The sequence below is a fragment of the Perognathus longimembris genome, chromosome 24 (genome assembly GCF_023159225.1).
Source record: "Perognathus longimembris pacificus isolate PPM17 chromosome 24, ASM2315922v1, whole genome shotgun sequence".
Classification (NCBI taxonomy): domain Eukaryota; kingdom Metazoa; phylum Chordata; class Mammalia; order Rodentia; family Heteromyidae; genus Perognathus; species Perognathus longimembris.
This window is the reverse complement of record NC_063184.1, coordinates 6,666,810-6,690,622: the sequence shown is the minus strand read 5'-3', so window position 1 is coordinate 6,690,622 and position 23,813 is coordinate 6,666,810. Positions and strand designations below refer to the sequence as shown.

The window sequence follows — 23,813 nt, the reverse complement described above, 5'->3', positions numbered from 1 at the left end:
TACAGGAGGAGTGGACCCAAGTTGGCCCACAACCTCCTGCCAGATAAGCAGAAGGAGCAGACCCAAGTACAAGGTGGGCAGGTTGAGTCTCGTTTAGGAGGCCCTCCTGGTCAGTTCTGGCCAAAAACCAAACTGACTCGCGCCCTACAAGTATAAGCAAAAGCAAAACAGACAAACAGACAAATTACAGGACAAGACAAATGAACAGCGCTGTTTTCTTACCTTCGGAGTCTGGGATCTCGGGGTCTCTGGGGCTATCCCGGACGAGCCCCCAAATGTTGTGCCAAGTTGCAAGACCACCCCCAAGAAGACCACCGAGACTCAGACACTCCGAAATGCAAAAGCAAGGCAAGGGTTTATTTAACGAGCTGCCAACTCGGGCCTCGTCCTACCCACCGACACAGCGGAGGTTAGGAGGAAGCCCCGAGCTGTGATTACACAGGGCTTATAAAGGCAAAGAACCAGGTTACAACCATCAGCTGTGCAAGCAAGATTAGAACATGGGTACAAATCTGATTGACTCAGGGTTCGATTCTAAAATGGGGTTCACGTGGTGGGGCCTGACTTCAAAGTCTGGCACCTCAGGAAGTAATGTGTGGTTCAAGTGGTAGAGTGATAGCCCTGCGGGAGAAAGCTATGAAGTACATGAGTCCCTAAGTTTGTGGCACTGTACTTGCAAAAACAGGCACATTCCTGTGCAAGTTAATATGTTGAATACATTCTTTTCTATGTGAATGCTAGATCTAAAACATGAAAATGAGATAAATATGGAACACACATATCCATATATCCATATATGTATGTATATGATCAGTCTCATTAAACTATGGTACACATAGGGGTGGAATTTCATGCTGTAACCTCTCTGATCAATTGTCTAAAAACACACATGAGAAAGTTGAAGGATATCTTGTCTGAGAGGGGTAGATATTCAAGGGATGTGGAGCAGGACAGGAAAGTAGAGAATAGATGGGTTAAAAACAACTTACTATTTTAAAAAAGAAACTAAAAGGTAAACCCACCTTCAACCTACTTCTAATGGTTATTTAATATACATAATGACTGAGATTGTGATGGTTTTAAATCTTCTCATTCATGAACTGTCCAATTTTCATTCCCTGTAGCTTACCTTCGTGCCTTTTGATCATGCCCTGAATGACCATAACAAGTTTCCTGCTCTCTATCAGATGGCCCCAAAGGACACATCACTTGCCACTGCCATGGTCTCCTTACAGCTTCACTTCAGATGGAACTGGGTGGGACTGTTAACCTTGGAAAATGAGGATGGCTTGTGGATTCTTCCTGAATTGAAAGAATAGATGGCCAAGAACAGAGTTTGTGTAGCCTTTGAGCTAGCTTTCCACAAGCAAGCTTTGTCATATGCATTAAAAATCATGGCAGTTTATAACCAGATTAATAAATCTTCAGCAAATTTCTTCATCATATATGGTGATAACGAAACCCTACTGTATTTAATGATGTATGTTGAGGAACTTGTACTAAAAGGAGAAGTTTGTACCATGAATTCACAGTGGGATTTGACAATGAGGAGGAAATATTTCATGCTACCTCCCATTTTTTTCACACCATCACCCACATGTTTCTGGATTCACAGATTTTGTCAAGGCAGTTAACCCTTCCAAATACCCAGAAGACTTTTTCCTTGCTGGGCTGTGGTTTCTCTCTTTTAATTGTTTAGATTCTGAATCTGACAGTGTAACATGGTAGAACTGTCCTCGTGAGGCCTCCTTGGATTGGTTGCCTGGAAACATTTTTGACACGACTATGTCTGGACACAGTTACAATATATACAACTCTGTGTATGCTGTGGCCCAGGCTCTCCATGAGATGCTTCTTCATCAAACAGAAGCACAAACATTGGGAAACAGAAAAGAGACAGTGCCTTCCCCTGCACAAGTAGTGCCTTCACTGTTGGAAGGTACACACCAGAAGCAAAATATCTTCCTAGAGGGATTTCTTATTGTATGAAATTAAACATTTCAGGTAGTTTTCCAAACCCCAAGATCTTCTTTAGATATCTGTGTATGTACTATTGATATGTATTCAGGTACTTTTAAAGAAAAGCAGGCCAGTAACATTATTTTCATTACAAATAACTTCAACATGCACATAACTACTGTTTTCAAGACTGTAAACTCACTATTTTTCCATGAGTTGTGTTAGTCATAAATGGTTTAGTTTCACTCTACTTTATATATCAAAATTTTACCATGCTGAAACTATAGACATGCATAAAATTAGTGATACTGGAAAATTGTTCCTAGGCAACTTAAAATTGGTCTCTTAAAAAGAGGCCTTCTATTCCTTTGCTGAGTGACCATGGTTCAGAAAGATTATTTTTATTCCACAATAGATTTTCTTCTGGGAAACTTTATCAGGTGTACTTGCTATTCTTGAATTATGAGTCAGAAATTAAAAGCAATCAGGAACTCTTCTTAGTTCAGGTTTTCTGTATTAAATATGGGATGTACTTCACCATAAGATGATGAATCTCTTTCAACTGCACCTTTTTCTGAAAAACACCCAATTTCACAATGCTGCCAAAGATAAAGTGATTTTGAATGAGAAGTAGATATTGGAGGCAGAGTATGACATTGTAAACATTTGGAATTTTCCAGAAGGTCTTCAACTTGAGGTGAAAGTAGGACAGTTTTCTCCATGTGCTCTACTTATTCATCAACTGTCTTTATATGAAGATATGGTAGATTGGGCCATAGGAACTACAAAGGTGGGCTGGAGCTAATTGTAATGATCTTAAGGACATATAAGTAAGCAAAATTCACCCTTAAAATTCATACCTGATAGGGTGCCAGCAACTTACTCATATAATACTATGAGCTACGTAGCTGGATGAGACCTGAAGATCATGGCTTGAAATCAGTCAAAACAGGAAAGCTTTTAATCATAAAAAAAAAAAAAGCTGTACGGGTGCAACTCTTAAGCAACAAAGTCCTGAATTCAAACCTTAGGTTTGGTATACACACACACACACACACACACACACACACACATACACACACACAATTTATAATTGATGTGTTTTCTAATACCCAGTATTGCACCTTTAAATTTTTCCAACTTAAGACATTGTATTGACTGGATCTTGGATATTAAGGAGCAATATATTTTAACAGTGCTTGGTACTGATGGCTCATGCCTGTAAGCATATCTACTCAGGTGGCTCAGATCTAAGATTATACAGGTGAGTTTAAAGCCCAAACAGGTGGAAAATTCTTGGAGATTCTTTTTCCTTTTTTTCTGAATAATTACTTATTTATTGTCAAAGTTATGTACAGAGGGTTACAGTTTCATATGTAAGGCAGTGGATACATTTCTTGTAGCTTTGTTGTTACCTCCTTCCTCATCCCCGCCCCCCCCCCACACCATTTTCCTCTCCCATCATGAGTTGTTCATTTGGTTATACCAAATGGTTTTGTAAGTATTGCTTTTGGAGTCATTTGTCTTTTTATCCTTTGTCTCTCAATTTTGATATTCCCTTTTTGTTCCCTAGCTCAAATACCAGTATATAGAGTATCCAGGATACTCAGATGAGATACAGTGATAGCACAGGGACAACCACAGGTAGGGGATACAAGAGGATCATCAACAAAAGGAGCTACAGTTTCACATGGCATGTTGAAAGTAATTATGATAGTGATATAACACTCGTTTCCATAACATGGAGTTCATTTCACTTAACATCATCTCATGTGTTCATAAGGGTATAGCTATTGGGCTCTTGGGATCCACTCTGACTAGCCTAACCCTGTACTAATTATTCCGTATGAGGGAAACCATGGAGTCCATGTTTCTTTGGGTCTGGCTCACTTCACTTAGTATAATTTTTTCCAAGTCCTTCCATTTTCTTACGAATGGGGCAATGTCATTTTTTCTGATAGAAGCATAAAATTCCATTATGTATGTGTACCACATTTTCCTGATTCATTCGTCTACTGAGGGGCATCTGGGTTGGTTCCATATTTTAGAAATGACAAATTGTGCTGCGAAGAACATTGTTGTGCTGGTGGTTTTAGTGTGTTCTTGTTTGTAATCTTTTAGGTAGATGCCCAAGAGTGGGGGATGCTGAGCTATAGGGGAGGGGGCTGTATGTTTAGCTTTCTGAGGAATCTTCATACCGCTTTCCAGAGTGGCTGAACAAGTTTACATTCCCACCAACAATGTAGTAGGGTTCCCTTTTGGCCACATTCCCCCCCCCCCCCCCCACCACAGCATTTGTTATTGTTAGTTTTCCTGATAATGGACATTCTTAATTGGGGTGAGGTGGAATTTCAATGTTGTTTTGATTTTCATTTCTTTTATGGCCAGTGATGTAGAGCACTTCTTTATGTGTGTCTTGGCCATTCTCATTTTCTCTTCAGAGAAGTCTCTTTTTAGGTCTTTAGCCCACTTGTTGAGTGGCCTGTTGGTTCTTTGAGGTTTTGCTTTGGAGTAATTTAATTGTTTTATTTTTGCATATTTTAGACATGAGGCCTTTGTCCATTGTATGGCCAGTAAAGATCTTTTCCCAATCTGTGGGCTTTCTGTTCATTTTGGAAGCTATGTCCTTTGCCCTACAAAAGCTCTGCAGTTTGATGTTGTCCCATTTGTTCTTTGAGATTCTTATCTCAATAACTACCATAAAGCTGAAGTAGAGCTGTGGGTCATGTAGGAGTGTGTTAACATTGAGGAAAAAAGTTCACTGATATTGACCAGACCTTCAGATCAAGCTCCAGAATTAGTACCAAAAATAAAAAACAAAAGTGTGATTTTAAATGTTGATTTTGAGTGTTATCATAACATATGAATTACATTTTTCTTAGCAGATTTCTACACCATGACTAAGTATCCAAGGGATAGCTTTTGTGTGGAAAAGGTTTATTTTGCTTCCAGACATGGAGATTTCTGTCAATGGCTAATTGTTCTGCTATTTAGGCATCTTTGGCGAGAGGAATTATTGAAGGAAGCTTTGTGAGAAGCAGATTCTCACCACATGGCCACAGGAAAAATTAGATAAAGATATGATGGGCCGGGGGTTCACATAATCCCAGGAAGGGTGGTGTGGGCTTTATATTTTGACATACATTTATAGCTTCAAAGATGATTTTTCCTCCTTGATCCTTGCTATGTCTCAGATGACAAGGAGACAAAACAGAAAGCCACAGAATCAGAGAAGCACCATATGTTTGTCAAGTAGAATTTATTCTCTCCACCTTTTAAAGGTTTCCCTTCTCAGTAGTTCAAACAGCTAGATGGAGCTCAAGACCATAGCAGGTTAGCCATTTGTGGAATGATGTGGGATCTATAACAGCATTACATAAACAGACTACAATTGTGTGCGTAGAAACACTATACTTAATAATCATATTCTTTAAAACCTAAAAGTAGGTTAGTTAAAAATCTGAACAGATCATGAACAAATCATGAACACATGTCTGATTTTCCTCAGCCTCTTCAGTCTGTCTGCAGTGAGAGCTGTGGTCCCAGATTCAGGAAGTCCCAAGAGGAGGGATAGGCTGCCTGTTGCTTTGATTGCACTCATTGTTCAGAGAATGAGATGGCTAATGGGAGAGGTAAGTTCATGCTTAAAGAGAAATTTATACATATTCTTGGTATCCCTGAATCCAGCAAGTCTATGCATAAGTTGTGTATTCGAATTGTTGTTTCAGTGTCCCTTCCTTCACTTAGTATTTTAATTGTGACAATAGATGATACTGCTTATTGAAAAAAAATAAATCATGAGCTCTGAATTATGCATGGGATTGATGTTTTTAGTGTGCTGTATGCATGCCTATTAACTACTCAGTAATATAAATTAAATTCTATCATATTAAGTGCAAAGCCATTTTAAGGACAAAGTCTCTCTCTTCTTCAATATTATATTTAGCCTAAAACACAGCTCTTCCACATCCTTATTTTCTGGTGCCCAGAAAAGGTCTTACAGTGGTGCAAATGCTCTGGGTTGTATTTTACATTAAAAGTAGTGACAAGGTTGACCCTACCATGACTTTAGAGCTTCAAAGGGTGATTTGATTCATTGTTCTCGACTGCTTTTCACGTTAGTAAGAGAGACAAATATATCAACTATAAGTAAGGAATATAGGGCTACTATTAGTACTGCACAGAATCATACAGGGAATTGTAAGCTTTTCTACCCACAGTTTTGAATAAGGGGTTTGACTACCAAACACAAGGCTGAGAATTCTATGGCAGCATGAAGAGATTCATAAAAATTATGCTAGTGTATCAAAAATGGGAAGAAATTACATGTGGGATATTCACTGTGGGTTAAATAGTTTGAAACAGAATGAAAAAAAAAAGAGAAAGTGGGCAGGAGTGTGGGAACCTGCTGAAGACATAAAGATAGTACTAAACATGTCCCACAATAATTGCTGATGCTTATTTTTATGGTAGTAAGAATTGACATGTTAGAACTATAGCAATATAGAGATTTCCTAACTTGTTTTTAAGTACTTAAAAGGGACTGTTTATTGGTCTTCCTTACAGACATAGAGCAGTGTGTGAAGTGTCCATATCATCAGTATGCCCACACACAGAGAAACGAGTGCCTCCTAAGAGCTGCAAGTTTCCTGGCTTATGGAGAGCCTGTGGGGATGGCCTTTTCCTGACAGTCTCTTGGTTTATCTACACTCACAGCAGCTGATCTTGAGGTCTTTGTGAAACATCACAACACTCCCATTGTCAAGGCTAATAACCAGGCTCTCAGCTACATCCTGCTCATCTCACTCATCTTCTGTTTCTTCTGTTCCTTGTTCTTTATTGGCCATCCCAAAACAGTCACCTTCATTCGACAGCAAACCACATTTGGAGTTGCATTCACTGTAGCTGTTTCTGCTGTCTTGGCCAAAACTGTAACTGTGGTTCTGGCCTTCAAGGTCACTTCTCCAGGGAGAAGGATGAGGTGGCTGCTGGTATCAGGGGCTTCTAACTTCATCATTCCCATCTGCACCCTGATGCAGGTGACTGTCTGTGGAATCTGACTGGGGACCTCTCCTCCCTTCATTGACACTGATGCACACACTAAACATGGCCTCATCATCATCCTGTGTAACAAGGGCTCCCTCACTAATTTCTACTGTGTTTTGGGGTACCTGGGTGCCACTTCTGGCCTTTTCTATATATGTGGTGCTGAGGAATTGAACCCAGGGCTTCATGTATACGATGCGAGAACTACAGAATTCTTGGTTGGTAGTTATTTTTATTTAGTGTTTGGTATACTTCATTCCAGGCTCTCCTTGCTTTCATGGTCTCTGCAGAGAAGTCTGGGGTAATTCGGATGGCTTTTCCTTTATATGTGATTGTTTTCTTCTCCCTAACAGCTTTAAGGCTTCTTCTCTTGTACTCTACTGATCCTGTTTTGATCACAATGTGTTGGTGGGATGTTCTATTCTGGTCTAGTCGGTTTGAGGTTCTAAATGCTTCCTGTATCTGTATAGGCCTTTCCTTCTGGATATTTGGGAAGTTCTCAGCTAATATTCTGTTAAATAGATTGCCTATCCCATTAACCTCTTTCTCCAAGTTTTCCTCAATACCTATTATCCTTAAATTGGGCTTCCTGATTGTGTCTTGAATCTCCTGTAGCGATCTGTTTTGTTGATTGGACTGGATTTGTATTGATTTTTGATCTTTCTCCATAGAATCTAAGGAATCTTCAGCTCCTGAGATTCGATCCTCTGCTTCAGTTAGTTGGGACTGTAGGCTAGCTACATGATTTCAAATCTCTTTTCCTTCTGACTAGTCTTTCCTGATGATTTCCATGTCATTTCTTAGGTCTTGTATGGACTTCTTTACTTCATTAACTTCATTACTTTGGCTTTGATTGTTGTCTCTCAAATTTTTAAGCTGGGTAGCTATCTTTTCATTTGACTCTTGAAGTTCATTTATCTTTCTATTTGTGGATGCCATGAAATTCTCCATTAATTTTTGCTTTGCCTCCTCACGCTCTAGAATAATTGACTGAAGAGATTCAAACTTTTCATTTATCATGTTTATCAGTAGACTTTGTAGAGCATTTTGGGGGTTCTCTTCTATGTCTTTGATTGACTGCTCTGCTTCCTGCTTGTTTTGAGTGGGAGATAAGACTTCATTGTTTGCCATCTTTCTTGTGTTCCTTCTGCCCATTTGGATTGGGAATGCCCATCTACCAGCACCTGTGAGCTCTGTTTAAGACCCAAAGCAGCCCTTACCAAGCACTGTTGTGTAAATCTTACAAGTTCACAATTATATACAGATACCTTTTATACTGGTGTATAAAATTAGATTTGGTGTTCCTAAATACAATTCAATATAACAACCAATCCTGGGCTCTGTATTCAGTAGTTACTTATTTACTGTTATAACCCTATACGCAATTCTTGTTTTTATATTAAGTTCTTTTAGGACTGGCTTTCTCTATGAACCCCTTTGGTTCACTCAGATTAATCTGGGATACCCTCTATCCAATAACCAGGAGTCAATGGAACCTGGAGGTCCAGGCAGTAAGTCCGGAGGGTAAGTTGGAGGTAATAAAGAGAATAGAGTAAAATGTATTGGGCGGGGGTGGTGATTTTGGTTTAGTTTCAGCGACGTGGAAATGTGGAGAAGAGTAGAATCAGTAGAAAGAACAATGTTAAAATGATAGACAATGGAGAGTTAGCAGAAAACAGTGGAGGTGTTATTCACAGGAAAGTAATTTTTAAATAAAGAGAATGCAAAGAGAGAAATAAAGTAAAAATACTGGAAGACACATGCGCAAAACAGAGAAAAATTATTTAAAAATGAAAGAAAATAAAAAGGAGAAAAAAAACAGAAAAGGAACAATTGAACAAACAAACAAACAAACAAAAAAACTTGATAAAACAAACTGGTAAAAATGGAAAACAAACAAACAAACAAACAAACCAAAAACCAACGAAGTTTCAGAAGTGAAAAAATTTAAAAGAAAAAAAATTTTTTTTTAAAGTTTAAAAAATGCTTGAAAAGAAAAAAAAAATGGAGTCCTCCTTGTTTGGGTAGTCTTTCCCCAGTCGTTGGTTTACTTGCAATGGTCTGCAGTCTATTTTCCTGACTGGCTGGTTTGACTTGATTTCAGTTTGCAAGGGGTGGATCTCTTCTGAACCTTCTCCCTTGTTGGTGCAATACTGGGTCTCTGTGGTTCGCACAGCTTCCAGGCAGGCCTTGGGCATCCTCTGTAGATGGGGACGTGAGCAGTCTCAGGAACTGTGGCTCCTCTGTCTGCTGTGGGGCCGCTGACTTTGATGCCTGGCTTTGAATAGGCTGTGGACTCAGCAGGGCGGGGCGCCTCTGGCCTGTTTTACCAGGCTGAGAGTTGCTTGCCTGAGGGAGGTGGCCTCCTTGGTGGAGGTGGCTATGGAATGCAGCTCTGTTTTGGGCTGGGAATTGGGCTTCCTCTGTGATGGGACCATTTAGCTGTCCCAGTAACTGTTTGTTCCCCCGTCTGGTGTTTCTGTGCCGCTGGGAGCTGCTCGCTGCTTTTGCTTTAAATTTAGAAATTCTGGCAGGCAGGTTGGGGCACCTCTGGCTAAGCTGAGGCCCAGGACTCGCCTCCTGCCAGGGCAGGGGGCTTTCTCCTGGGCAGAGCTGGCTCTCACTGGTTGGTCCCTCTTGCCCTTTTCAAAGATGGCTCCTTTGACCTCGCTTTCCCCAGGCCCGCTTTAGTTCCAACCTGGTCTGACCCTATGCCAGTGGCAAAGATGGCGCTTTGCTCTGGATGTGGGGGAAAGGCTACCTTCCAGAAGCTGCTCTGTGGGCGTGAGTGAGAATATCTTTTGTGGGGTACTCACGCTTTCTCTGCGATTTCAGGTCGTCCATGCTCAGCCGCCATCTGGAGGATTTCTCCCTGGTCTACGCTGTGTGCTTTAGCCACACAGAGTGCAGGTTGCTGTGCTGGGCACTGTGCCAGCGCCGGCACTGGCACGGCAGCGGGACGCCGCCCAGAGCTCAAATCTGTGTTTTCAGACGAGCAAAGTCGATTTTTCCTTCCTGGCCAGAATCCCTGTACTGTTTAGAACTTACTCTGGTTGTCTTTCTAGGAGTAAAAGTTTCTATGGGGTGAGAAAACTGCAATGTCAGCTACGGCTCTGCTGCTTAAGTAAGTTTCTGAATCTCACTCAGGACAAATTCCTTTCATGTCCTTTCCTAATCATATATACAAGAATAAGACATTACATTCACATTCTACTCCAAACTGACATAATGTTTGGGCATATTCATTGGCAGAAAAGCAAGCATTCAATCCACTAAAGTCACAAGTTTTGAAATATTGCTCCTATATTTCTATGCTCATTACATGTTTATCTTCAAAAACTACCAGCTTATTTTTGCCTTAACTTTTGCTATTAAAGAGATCAATGAAAACCCTGATCTTTTACATAACTTGACTCTGGGATTTGATATCTGTAATGTTAAATATATAATTTGGGAAGCATTTTAAAATGCCTTTTTTTGCTTCTTTGGGAAGTATGACACTCCAAACTACACATGTATGGGAGAGAGGAAGTCTACAGCAATACTTACAGGACCAACAGGAATAACATCTGCCCAGATTGGGATATTTCTGAACCTCTATAGGTTTCCACAGGTGAGGGTGGGAGGAGTTGGGTAATATTTAAAAATGTCTAATTTGGTGACATTTCAGATGCTAGAAGAGGAGAGGAAGAGACTGGATTTATGAACCTATGAAATTTTGAGGTAAAAAAACTAAGCATTTGAGGTAATTGGATACCTGTAGTCCAATTGTTTGGAAAGGGGAATGGGAAAGTTAGAGCAGAACAAAAGGCTTATTTAAAGTTTTGCACTTTATAAATAATTTTTTTTAAAAAATCAGTTAATGGAAAGTGACTTTAAAGTATAAACATATGTGGAGCTCTATGTTGCTGGTTCACATCTATATACCTATGTTCTCAGGAAACTTAATTCTAATCAGCAAAACTTGGGAAGTAATATGTGGATCAAGAGGTAGAGGGTTAGCCTTCATGAATAAAGCAAAAAAGAGTACATGAGGCCCTGATGTCATGCCCCTATACTAACACACACACACACACACACACACACACACACACACACACCTATATACCAGTGAAAGATCTTATGTTGAATGAAGTCTAGTTCAGAAAGAGAAAAGGGGCATGTGTTCCCTCATATGTGACAGGTAAATCTAAATATGATAATAAAATATGAAACAGAGAACACACCCATGTATATATATATATATATATATATATATATACACACATATATATGATTAAGGTGTAAGGTATTATATATATATATATATATATATATATATATATATATATATATATATATATCATTCCTCCCAAACTCATTCTATGAAGCTAATATCACACTCATCCCCAAACCAGGGAAAGACCCAACAACAAAAAAGAGAATTACAGAAAAATATTAGTCATGAACACACATGCAAAGCTCCTCAACAAAATATTAGCTAACAGGAACCAGAAACTGATCAAGAAAATTATACAATATGATCAAGTATGCTTCATCCCACAGATGTAAGTCTGGTTTAACATTCACAAGTCAATAAATGTAATCAACAGAGTTCACACCGAGAATCACAATGTTATCTCAGTTGATGCCCAAAAGGCCTTCAACAAAATACAACAGCCATACATGACAAAAGCCCTGGAGAGAATAGAAATAGAAGGAACATTCTTAAAAACAATAAAAGCGATATACAACATACCAACTGATAATATCATGTTAAATGGGGGAGAAACTAAAAGCAGTTCCCCTAAAATCAGGAATAAGACAAGGATGCCCAGACTTGCTTCTAGTCAACAGAGTGTTGGAATCCCTAGCCATAGCAATAAGAAAAGACAAGGGATTAAAGGGATCCACATTGGAAAAGAAGAAATCAAACTATCCCCATTCGCAGAAGACATGATCTTATATCTGAAGGATCAAAAAACTCAGTCTCCCAAAACCTAGAACTAATAAAACATTTTGGCAAAGTAGCAGGTTACAAAATTAATCCACTAAAATCAGCAGCTTTTCTGTACACCAGCAATGTACAAGCAGAAAAGGAAATTATGGAAACAATACAATTTGCAATAGCTAAAAAAAGAATACATTGCCTAGGGATTAACCTAACTAAAGACCTGAATGAGCTGTTTAATGAGAACTATACAAATGTAAAAAGGGAAATCAAAGAGGACACCAGGAGATGGAAAGACCTCCTATGCTCATAGGTAGGCAGAATCAATATAGTGAAAATGGCCATATTGCCCAAAATGATAAACAAGTTCAATGCAATCCCCATCAAAAACCCAGCTACATTCTTCAGTGAAATAGAGAAAACAACCCACAAATTCATATGGAACAAAAGACCTAGAATAGCCAAAGCAATTATAGACAAAAGAAGCAGAATAGGAGGTATCACAATACCAGACTTCAAGCTCTATTGTAGAGAAAATCATAACAGCTTGGCATTCGTATAAAAACAGACCTGAAGATCAATGGAATAGGATAGAAGTCCCGGAAATGAATCCACATATTTAAAGACAGCTCATATTTGACAAAAGAGATAAAGACAATGGAAAAAACATAGCCTCTTCAACTACGGGTGCTGGGAAAACTGGGCAGCCACATGTAGAAAACTCACAGTGGACTCTTGCCTATCACCATGCACAAAGATCAACTCAAAATGGATTAAAGACCACAACACCAGACCTGAAACCCTGAAACTACTGAAGGACAGAGTAGGAAAGACACTAGAACTTATAGGCACAGGTAGGAACTTCATGAAAAGAGTTCCAGGAGCACAACAGATAGGGGAGGGACTCAACAAAGGGACTACTACAAAATAAAAACCTTTCTGCACAGGTAAAGACATAGCCACTAAACTAGAAAGACAGCCAACCATATATGAAAGTATTTCCACCAGTACAGCAACAGACAAAGGCCTAATATCTGTTGTCTGCAGATAACTCAAGAAACTAACCCCCTCCAAACCCAGCAAACTAATTATTAAATGGGCAAAGGAGCTAAAGAGAGACTTCACAGGGAAAGACATAAAAATGTCAAAGAAACATATGAGGAAATTTTCAACATCCCTGGCAGTAAGGAAATACAAATGAAAACAACCCTGAGATACCACCTCACCCCAGTTAGAATGGCCTATAATCTAAACTCAGGCAAAAACAAATGCTGGAGGAGGGGGATGTAGGGAAAGAGTAACCCTTCTCCACCGTTGATGCCAGTGCAAACTAGTACAGCCACTTTGGAGAACAGTATGGAGGTTCCTCCAAAAGCTCAGCATAGACATACCCTATGACCCAGCCATACCACTCCTAGGCATCTATCCTGAACAACAAGTCTCAGGATACCATAAAGACACCTGCATATCCATGTTTACTGCTGCACAATTCACAATAGCCAAATATAGAAACAACCCAGATGCCCCACTACAGATTAATGTATCCAAAACATGTGGTACCTGTATACAATGGAATACTACATAGAGATTAGAAATGATAAAATAATGGTATTCACAGGTAAATGGTCAGATCTTGAACAAATAATGTTGAATGAGGCAAGCCTAGAATACAGAGAACAAAGGAGCATGGGATCCTTGATATATGATTGTTAGGGGTGGGGGGGTGGGGAGAACAGTAGAGACCAGGTCTGCAGACTTCTTTTCAAATGTGATTTCCATGTGTTTGGGTGAGCAACTTTACATTATTTATCTAAAGCCAAACAAATACTAAACAACATAAAAAGGTCTAGGATAGACCTATCAGTGGATCACAATAGCTCAACTGCTATTTATATATGATTATATAAGATGAGGATAAGCAAAAAGAACTCCAAGAGAAGGAAACAGGAGGATTTTATTGTTGTTATGTTTAATGTTCTAGGTGAATTTCCTTTGCCTTACTCCACATGGTTATTGTATATGATTTGGGTGTACTGGATATTGTACATATGCTTACCTGAATTAGGGAAGGGAAAGAAAAATGAGGGAGGGTGTAACAAATATGATAAGAAATGTACTCACTACCTTATTTTGTAACTGTACTCCCTCTGCACATCACCTGTCAATAAAATTTAATTGAAAAAAACCCTCTTACCTTACACCCAAAATTCCATTATTTTAAAGAATAGGATTATTAGCAAATTATTTTATGCACATAATCTGGTCAGTTAATTGAATGCTGTTAGAGATTCCACATCATAACATGAAAAGATTTTATTCTATAACCTTGCTCCCCTGTTGAACTATTGAGGAGTGTGAAACCTTTAAAGGAAGGTGGGAGATTCATGGTGAGAAATAAGTCCTATTTGCCAATCCTATCAGTTTCCTTTAACTCATGTCATTAATGATTATCTCCCACTCAGTTGTTACTGAGGAGGAGTAAGCAGAAATAATCTTACCTGAAGCTTTAAAAGGATGCTGGAAGGTAATGCACAAGTCTCCTTTTCTTAGGGTTATTTGAACCCCCAGCCTATCATATCTTCTTCCTTTTCCAGTGGTCATACTGTAACAATTGTCTTCTGGCTCAGGCTCCTTCATTGATTCATCTTATCAAAGATGCCTAAGTAGAAGGGAACTAACCATTGAATGTGACTTCCACATTGGAGCAAAATAAACCTTTAAAACATGTAATTCCTCCAATACCATGCCACTTCATAGAAACCTGCTAAAAGATGCATTTTATATCTTGTGATGATATCCTCAATGAACATGACTCTAGAAATTGATTTCAGAGTCTGAGCCCTACCCTTGAGGTTTTTTTTTTTGTTTTTTTTTTTTTCCTCAAGATTAGCCAAATCTCCACTTGACCTTTTGGTACTTAATTGAGATAACTGTCTCATAGACTTTTCTACCCATTTGAGCTTTAAACTGGCCAGTAACCTTAGATGAGAGGCAGTCAGCTGCCTGAGTAGATAGAATTACAAGTATGGGCCACCAGAGTCCATCCCTGTTCAATTGTTTTGTTCCTTTCCTATCCAACAATAAATCAATACAATTTCTTAAGTTGTAAATTCTTTTTTTTTTTTTTTGCCAGTCCTGGGGCTTGGACTCAGGGCCTGAGCACTGTCCCTGGCTTCTTTTTTGCTCAAGGCTAGCACTCTGCCACTTGAGCCACAGCGCCACTTCTGGCCGTTTTCTGTATATGTGGTGCTGAGGAATTGAACCCAGGGCCTCATGTATATGAGGCAAGCACTCTTGCCACTAGGCCATATCCCCAGCCCCTTAAGTTGTAAATTCTTAAACATACAATACTTGGTTGTTAGTAAGCACATAGGGAATGAATTGTGTGTATGTGTGTGTGTGTGTGTGTGTGTGTGTGTGTATGTGTGTCTGTGTTCCAGTCCTAAGTCTTGAACTAAGAGCCTAGGCTGTGTATGTGAGCTTGGTGCTTAATGAAACACTCTAATACTCCATTTGCATGTTTATTGATTGTTAATTGGAGATAACTCTTACAGGCTTTCCTACTATGACTGATTTGAAACCATGATATTCATTTTTCAGCCAGGTAAGTAGCTAGTATTGCTGGAGTATGTTGGTGGCACACAATAAAGTACCAATTTTAAGAATGAGTTTTGATTACTTATTTGTCCTTAAAGTCATTACAAAGAGATGCAACACACCTCTCTTAATTCCATGGCCCACTCTACCATATCTTCAGATAAAGATTGTTGATGGCCAGAAGGAATATATGGAGAAAATTTTCCTATGTTCATTTTAAGTTCAAGATGTTCTGGGAAATTCCAAATGTTCACAATGTCATATTCGCCTCCAATTCCTATTCTTTTGCAAAATCACTTGATCTCCAGTAGGATTGTGAAATTGGATGTTCTTCAGAAAAGGATGCAGCTAAAAGAGATACATCACATTGTGGTGAAGTACATACAAGGGTTAAGATGGAAAACCTAACCTAAGTGAAACTCCTGATTGGCTAACATTTCGGATCCAGAATTCAAGAATAGCAGAGACAGGTAATGATATATCCCAAAGGGAAAGATATGGAGGAATAAAGATGTTTCTGAATTCTGGTCACTCAACAAAGAAATGGAAGGCCTCTTCAAAAGAGAGAACAACTCCATGTCAATAGTTTTGAATGAGACAATTTTCAGTCCGCTAGCTTTGGTTTTCCACATATACTAATTTTGTGATTGCCTATAATTTAAGCGTGTTACATTTTAATATGTTAAGCAGAACAAAACTTAATCACTTTTGAGACACACTGAGAATTCCATGCAGGAGGTCTTCATTTTCAGTTACTTAATAAATACAGAGGGAAAGGTTGATTTTACACTTTTCAAAATATTAGCTATTTGCATTTGAGGTTGTTTGTAAATAAGAGAGTTTTTGAAACATGCAATACATTTTGTCATGGCTGGCTTTTCCTGAAGAACACGTGAACACATATACAGAGAATCTCACATATATTTAAAGAAGTATCATTTTTGGGGTGTTGGAAAAACACCTGAAATGTTTCATACAATAATAAACCTCTCTATGTATTGACCTTCTTCTTGGTGTGGGCCATCCCATCAGAAGGCTTTACTTGAACAGGAAGAGACACCATCTTTCTTTTATTTCCCATTGTTTATGTTTCTGTTTGATGATAAAGCATCTCATGGAGAGCCTGTTTCACAGCATACACAGTGTTTTATATATTGTAACTGTTTGCAGACATAGTCATGTCAAAAATGTGCCCAGAAAACAAATCCAAGGAGGCTTCAGAAGGACAGTTCTCCCAAGTTATACAATCAAACTCAGAATCTGAGTAATTAAAAAGAGAGAAACCACAGCCTAGCAAGGAAAAAAGTCTTCTGGGTATTTGGAAGGGCTAACTGCCTTGAAAAATTTTTTGAATCATCTGGGCAGTGGTGTAAAAAAATGAGAGGTACGGCCTTCTTTTCATGGTTAAATCCCACTTTGAGTTCATGATAAAACAAAACACACTTTGCTATTTATTATTAATTGTTATACACACATCATTAAATACAGTAGGGAGTCATTATCATCATATATGATGATGATAATTGCTGAATTTATATTAATCAGGTTATAATATGCCATGATTTTGAAAACATTTGAAATGGCAGAACTTGGAAATGCTAGCTCTAATGCTACACAAATCCTGTTCTTGACCATCTGTTCTTTCAATGCAGGAAGAATCCACAAATCATTCTCATCAAGATGATCAGTCCCACTCAATTCCAGTTGGAGTGAAGCAGTAATAAGACCATGCCAATGGCTATTGATGTGTCCTTTGAGGCCATCTGATAGAGAGCAGGAAACTTGTTATGGTCACTCAGGGCATGATGAAAAGGTCTACAGGTTAGCTAAAAGAAATGAAAATAGGACAGGGATCATAAATGAGAAGATTTACACTCATTATAATCCCAGTAATGTTGTATATTGTATAATCATGTGAAATTCATGAAAGCTATGTTTTTTTTTTCTTTTTCTTTCTTTTTTTGCCAGTACTGGGCCTTGAACTCAGGGTCTGAGCACTGTCCCTGGCTTCTTTTTGCTCAAGGTTAGCATTCTTCCACTTGAGCCACAGAGCCACTTCTGGCCATTTTCTATAATATGTGGTGCTGGGGAATCGAACCCAGAGCTTCATATATACGAGGCAAGCACTCTTGCCACTAGACCATATTCCCAGCCCCCTATGTTTTTCTTTTAGTTTTTGAAAAATATAATTTAAAAAGAATTGATGAACAACCTATCAATAAGTGAGAGAGAGAGAGAGAGAGAGAGAGAGAGAGAGAGAGAGAGAGAGAGATCTCCACTACCACATACATGGACCACAGCTAAATTTTCCAGTAAAAATGGAGTAGGCTTTCATGGGACACCATATATTCTGTTATATTCACCTCGGGTAACTATCTCTATTTGTGTGAAAAACCCTGTGTTTCAAAACAACAGGTTATGTTGTGTATTGTAGGTCAAACTAACAAATCTTCAATTGAATAACATCATTGTGAAGCAAAGTGTTATGTAATAAAGGTTCTATACCAAGCTGTGCTCACAGACCCAACATCATGAACAACTTTTCCCACAATATCAACCAGAATAAAAGCTAAAATATCTTGTTTGTATAATGACAGAGGCAGTCATCAAATTCTAGGCACTCATCATGGAGAGAGGAACCTCCCACATTAGGGATGAGGAAAGAATTTTAAGGAAGCTTTACATTGAAATCCAACTTTTCCTAGGCCAGCATGGGAACTTGCACTAATCCCACCCTGTAACCACTATATTTAGATTGAGATAATGAAAAGGAAAGAAAATAGGTGAATAAAGAGGATTAAATTGCATTAGTTTTTTTGGCAAGTATATGTGTGCAATAGTATGTCTTTAATGCACATTCTAAAAAAATTATTATCATGAAAGTAATCCACGTTGTTCAAAGAAGTAAACAATGGAGGCAACAAGGAAATCAAATGATGCAAAATAGACAGAAGGAATCCATAGAAATACAAGAAAAGTGGCAATTAAAGGAAGCTTAATTCTTACAGAAAATAAACAGGCTATAGGGCAGGCAATGAAAGACCTAGAAGCTAGTTGTAAAAAAATGCTTTAAAAACACTGTGATAAAAATGTTTATGAAAAGAAAAAAATATACACAATAGAATTCTTGTATACAGGCGAGTACTTTACCACTAGGCCATATTCCCAGCCCTACACCATAGAATCCATGAGCATGATAAGACTAACTAAAGAGTATTAGAAGAATTCTTGGCATCTACAAAGAGAAACCTAAATGAATATCACAAGATGGATATGGATTAAATGACAACATAGTTACCTAGCAAAAGATATGAGAGAGACAAAGATAAAGAAAAGAAGTAAAGGAGTCCATATAAGATGAAAAAGGAAACTTCAGTAAAGATATCGAAGCCATCAAAAGTGACCAATTAGAAGGGAAAGAAAACAAAAAACAAAGTATGCACTGGCTTATTCCAATTTTTTTTTCTTTTTTCAATTTTTAAAGGTGAGGCATACAAAGATTAGTTACATGAATCATGTAATGAGTACATTTGTTTTTGAAGGATCCCACCTTTCCCCTCATTTTCTCTCAGTATTCACTCCAGATCCATTCCCTGAGAACTTTTTTTTTTTTTTTTTTTGGCCAGTCCTGGGCCTTGGACTCAGGGCCTAAGCACTGTCCCTGGCTTCTTCCCGCTCAAGGCTAGCACTCTGCCACTTGAGCCACAGCGCCGCTTCTGGCCGTTTTCTGTATATGTGGTGCTGGGGAATCGAACCTATACCGAGGCAGGCACTCTTGCCACTAGGCTATATCCCCAGCCCCCCCTGAAAACTTTTATGTTTCAGTTTCAATCCAGTGTCTAGTATCAGTGATGCAATTGTTCATCATTTGTAAAACCATTCTCTGCTCCTCCTCACCCTCAGCAAAACACACACAAAAGAAATCAAATACAGTGACAAAGGAGAAGACAGAGAATCAACCTCAACAAGCTAAGTCACAAAAAAAATCTCGTTTCCATTGCTTGGGAGCTCATTTTAGTAAACATCAGTTTAAAATCATATTAATATAGCTGTTGAGCCTATGTTTTGCTCCTCTGTGAGAATATCCTCCTTTAGTCTCACTGTGTGAATGTTCAGGATCCTGTATAAGTTGTATGCCAAGTTTTTGCCATCTACTATCTGGGGTGTGTGTGTGTGTGTGTGCGCTCGCACACGCAAGCACGCAAGAACAGTGAATGAAACAGGCAGCCAAATGAGTGGCTGAAACTATTGCTACATATTCATCTCACAAAGGATTGATACTATAGTATAAAATAGTTCAAAATTTAAATACCAGTAGGAAACAGTCCAGTTGACTAACAGGCACATGCATAGAAACTTTAAGAATTAAAAATTGTAACTGGAAAACAAATATAAAAAATGTTGAAACATTTAAACCATGAGAACAATACATATCAAAGCTAGAATGAGTTACCCATCAAGGCAGACAAAAATAGCAGTTACATGGGAAATGAAAAATGGATGTAGGCAGTGAAGGAATGGAAAACATCAGGCTGAAATTTTAGGGCCAGAAAAGTGTTTGAATTGGAAGATGGTAATATGGCAGAAGACATATGCATTTTTAAATGATGATATCAAGCACACAAAAAAATCAGGGGATGAGTTCTGGGCTGGATATGCATGCTAGAAACATGGTTTCTAAATGCTGCTCCCTTGTGGTAAACGTTACTTCATATATATTAATTTAATAATGAATTAAATACCTGCAGATTTCAGTTAAAAATTGTTAAGAAAAACTCTGCCTATGTGTGCCTTAAATCACCTCTACCGAGATAGAATGAGTTTATGTTTTCATTGCTTATTTCTGTCTTTGTAAAGTTCTTCTCATAATGCCATGGGAACTTGAGGTTTCCCACTTCGGTGATTACTTTTCCAATATATTCATATGTGGACTGTATATAGTTGTTGGGATCCTTAGACTTGATGGAGGGGCTTGTCGCCCCTCCCCCAAGCCCTGGGGGAATGCGGAAGCAGGCTGCCCTCTCTGGGTCCGCCCTTGCACCCAGCCCCCAACTCTCCAGCCAGCCCAGGCATCTCCCAGCCTAGCCAGCCCGGCCCCTACCAGCCCCGCCCTGGCTCAGGGCTCTCGAGTGACGTTAGCTCAGGGAGATCATGTGACAGCTTTCAGCCTATCGGCATCCTGGCCAATCCCCTCCATGCCGACTTTGTCTATTGGTAAGGAGGTGGGCATGCTTTCTGGGATTGGCCAAGTGCGGCAGGACGGTGCTGGCTCCCCACCCCACCCTAGCTTCATCTGCGGGCTGGGTGACTAGGGGAGAGGGCGTGAAAGGGAGTGTGAAAAGAAGAGTAGCTGAGCCTTGTTCCCTACACTGGGAGAGGCTACCGAGCCCAACATATAGTACTATTTGTCATTCATGAATATCTTTACCTGGATCTATCTCTGTATAAATCAAACCATGTAGTTAGTTGTTCATGCTGATGATCTGATATCCAGAGGTAACTTCTGAAATTTGCTCTATTTCTTTATTAGAACAACCAAAGGAAGGAAGTAAATTATTCAAAATATTCTGTGTTCTTGTATGGAAGTATCACAATGGATCCCATCTTATTATGATTTTTACACATTCAATACAAAATATTTTTAAATCCCCTCAATAATGATTGCAGTGTTGGTGTTTTATATATACAGATTAAAGTTTGGAGAAATCCCAGAAAATTAAAATTAAATTAATAAGCAACCTGTGCTGCTTGCTCATGCCTGAATTTCTAGACGATCAGGAGGATGAGACCTGTGCATCCTGAGTAAAAGGCAACTAGATCAGAAAAGTCCGTGACACACATAACCAACAAAAAGCCAGAAGCGGTGTTGTGGCTCCAATCTTGGGCATAAGCATTGACAGAAAAGACCATTCAAGAATGCAAGGTAAGGGGCTGGGGATATAGCCTAGTGGCAAGAGTGCCTGCCTCGGATACATGAGGCCCTAGGTTCGATTCCCCAGCACCACATATACAGAAAAAAACGGCCAGAAGCGGCGCTGTGGCTCAAGTGGCAGAGTGCTAGCCTTGAGCGGGAAGAAGCCAGGGACAGTGCTCAGGCCCTGAGTCCAAGGCCCAGGACTGGCCAAAAAAAAAAAAAAAAAAAAAAAAGAATGCAAGGTAAGCTAAACAGGGATGGCTCATACCTGGAATCCTAGCTACTTGAGAAAGGTGAAAATGATCAGAAGAATTTAGAGAATCCATCTCTATTTAACATCCAAAAAGTGTGTGATGTGGAGCTGTGGCTCAAGTGCTAGAGGACTAGCCTTGTGCAAACAGCCAAGGGACAGTGCCAAGGCCCTGAATTCCCAGGACAAGTACAAAAGGGAAAGTGACTACTTACTGCTCCCATCTATGGGCAGATATCTCTGGCTACACCACTCATACCATCAGTTGAAAAGGAGTACACGATAGAGGCAATGACATTTTCTCTTGAAATGGGTGTCCAATAGGCTGGTAGGGTTCCTTGAAGATTTCCATAGTCATTTTTCATTCTTTGTTCCTATTTTTCTTGCGTATCCATTTGTTAGTGAAACCCTCTGCTACAGACCATAGCCAAGGATATGCATTTGAATGAGTAAAGAAGATTTCATCTTAGGTAGATAAAATTCTCCCATAAAGACTCTGTAATAATTCTTGGTAAACCTGGATTGTGGAGCATATGTGACAGGAAATAATGACACATTGCTTAATTTTGGTTTGTCTAAAGTAAAAGAGTGAGAAACAAAGAAAAAGAAACAGACAGGGAGCCAGAAAATGAATCTAAGGGCTTGAAATCAGATCCTAGACACTGTCTTTGACCTTTTTTCCTAATGCTAGAGGTCTGCCATTTAAGCCAAAGTGACACTTTCAGCTTTGGGTGATTAAATGGAGATAAGTGTCTCAGGGATTTTCATACCTGGGCTGGCTTCAAACCTTGATCCTCAGATACCACAATCCTGTGTAGTTAGTATTCCCTCATAAGCCAGCAGTTTACAATACAGATTTTTTTTTCAGTGTCCTCAAAATGTAAGTGTAACCAAAGACAAGATCTGAGACCACTGGCCTGTGAGGAATGAACTGTGTCTGCAGCATTATACTGACTCAGGTTGTTCTTAATAATATCACTTCATTGTGAAGTGCTTACAGTTTAAAGTGAAGTACTTTACAATCCCGGAAAGACAATCTATCTGGAAGGAAATCAAATTCCTTTCCTAGCTAGCAGGTAGAAATTTAATCCACAGTAGATGGAAGATAAAATAATGAAACGGATCTGTTTTAGTTATAGTACAGATGGGTTGTCAGGGTAAAGAAGACAAAGAACACTCATCTACACACCCAGAGTTCCCTCAGCCATTGCCCTGAGAATAAAACAGTAGATGGAAACAAATTGATGAGTCACTGATGGCTTGTTCTCCTCAAGCCCAGAAGCATCCCTGTTACTTGAATCTGTAGAGAGGGAAAAGCAGAGCAATCATTGAATCTCCATCCATGTGTGCTCTCTACTTCTTGGTAGAAAAGCAGCTAGTGCCAGCTATGGACCTAACAGGGAGGGGAAAATGGAGAAGAAGGAATGTGAAAATCAATGGGCACATCCCTGAAGCATCTGCCAAGCTGAAATCCTGGCTGGAAGAGAGGCCTACTGTTTCAGGTGTATATATTTTAGTCATTTTGTCTATGTGCATAAGTGCCTTTTTATTGACAGAGTTGTATATTGTAAAATACCTTTCCTGAAAAGCTCTTGTAAGTCCCCTGGAAGAATGTGTAACACTCTTCCCAGGGGCTCTGCATCTGAGGTTTTGCATCCAGGAGAAAAACACAGGTTGAAAACATGATTGCAGATTCTCCTTCTTCATCACAGGTGCTATTCTTTCTTCCAAGACCACAGATAGTGAGGCCTTGGGATGAGGTTAACTTTGATAGATTTTTGTCAGACATCTGAGTCATGAAAGTAGTGTATGAAAGCCATTTGGGATGATACAATTGGATTGCATCAGCGGAGGCGATGTCAGGTGCATGGTGAAATGGCCAGAAAACAGTATATGCCAGTGGGATGTCAACCAAAGTTCACTTCACAAACTCACTATCCAGAACAGTGACAGAACATTGCTGGTTGATTAGGTCAGGTTTCCATAAATGCACCTACTTTCTATTCCCTGCTAGTCAGTGATGCTGCTGAAATCAGCAGCATTTTATTGAAATTTGTGCATAAAATTTGTGTCTAATACATTTTGACAAATTCAGAGTTCAGAATATCATAAAAGTA

At 39.2% G+C, this 23,813-nt stretch overlaps 1 pseudogene; it reads left to right on the top strand.

Annotated features, from left to right (window-relative positions):
- Window positions 1–17,253, top strand: part of LOC125341353 — a 28,602-nt pseudogene extending 11,349 nt beyond the window's left edge.
- Window positions 17,254–23,813: the final 6,560 nt, after the last annotated feature.